The sequence below is a fragment of the Fukomys damarensis genome, unplaced genomic scaffold, assembly GCF_012274545.1.
Source record: "Fukomys damarensis isolate Sample0158 unplaced genomic scaffold, DMR_v1.0_HiC HiC_scaffold_1, whole genome shotgun sequence".
Classification (NCBI taxonomy): domain Eukaryota; kingdom Metazoa; phylum Chordata; class Mammalia; order Rodentia; family Bathyergidae; genus Fukomys; species Fukomys damarensis.
Window position 1 is genome coordinate 59,586,667 of NW_022900913.1, and position 1,660 is coordinate 59,588,326.

A 1,660-nucleotide genomic window follows, 5' to 3' on the forward strand; every position below is an offset into this window, starting at 1 on the left:
TGACCTTCCTGGGACTTTTACTGGGGCTCTTTGGATGCTGTGAGCTCCTTCTAGAGATTCTTTCCAGGTTCTTGTTGTCCTGAACAAACAATTGGGCAGGAATTGAGGTAGCAAGGTTTTACATTTATCAGAGGTATTAAAAGTAAGAAAAGTAGGGAAAAGAAATAAGCTCTGCAAAGTGCAGAGCAGGCCAATGAAAAGGCTCACAGTGGACACAGAGGTGGCCTCTTTATATCTCCATTCTAATGTCAGATCTAGGCCATCCTATCAGAAACATGCTTGATCTTGTACCAGAAGACTTGAGGATGGCATTCTCTGATTGGTCCCAGAGGCAGGACCTGCTAGCTGTTCTGTGCATGTCCTGGATCTCTATGATCGACAGGTCACACCTACTTGCTCAGCCAATTTGCCAGCCCTAATCTCCTGCCTAAGTCCTTCCCAAGCCCTTCTCCTGCCTCCAGAGGGACTTACTCAGCCGTAACAGTCTTCTGTGCTGCCACCACTATCCATGTGGCTTGCCATCTGGAGGGCAGTAGGAGTTGTGAAGAGCAGGGGAGTACAAGGGCAATCTAGTATAGCTACATTCCCTGAGACAAGAACCAGGCAATTATTCATTAGAGTTTTTTTTTTTAATGAATGAAATGAAATGATAGAAAGACATATACATACACAGATGCCCACATCTATAGTTTAGGGGTCAGTACCAAAGAAGGCTCATTCAGAAACCAAGAGAAACCATGGTTTCCTTAAAATCTGATCTGACACACAGTTGGGATGTGACAGAAATGCTCCTGCAGTCATCCTTTGAAGGGATTTCAACAGCTCTGTCTGGTATCCATGATTGTTTTTATAGACCTAAAAGTTGTCCCATCACCACTTGGATTCTAATGTATGGATCAGTTGTATGATCTGCTGGCTAACACCTCTAGGATTAAAACAACTGCTGGCCTTTCGATACATACTCTAGTAATGTCTACTGACTAAAGTTCAAATAAACCTCAAAACACTGTGATCAGCAAGGAATGTTGCATTTGTTATTTTCTTAGATTTAAAGCTTAGTTATTTTCATCTGTGTAGCTGCCATAACAAAATACCACTCACCCAATGGCCCAAATAATAGATAGTCATTTTCTCCCAGTTCTGAAGGCTGGAAGTTCAAGATCAAGGTGCTATCAGGGTTGGTTTCTCTGAGGCTTCTCTTCCACACTTGCACACAGCTGCCTGCTGCATCTACGCATGGCTCTTTCCCCATGTGCATACAGAGAAAGAGCTCTGTGGTGGCTCTTCCTCTTATAAGGACACAAATCCTTTTGGTTAGGGCCCCACCCTTGTCCTCATTTCATTTTAATTACATCCCTAAAGGCCCCCTCTCCAAGTGTAGTCACATTGGGAGCTATGGCTTGATTCTGTGAGTTTTGAAGTACACACTTTGGCCTATAATATTAGGTAAATGCTGCAAGCTTTTTTAGAACACGGCAAGCTGTGTGGAGGTCTAACATATGTACCATAAGGTATGTATCTTTGAAAGTGTACAGTTTGATGAGTTTTGACAAAGTGTGTTACCATGTAGTGTGCTTGTGTCGCTGTCTCTGCCACAACTTGACATGGCTTAGCTCCAGTAGCCTGTTGTCACTTCCTAATCCTAGTAGGGCCCCCAAGT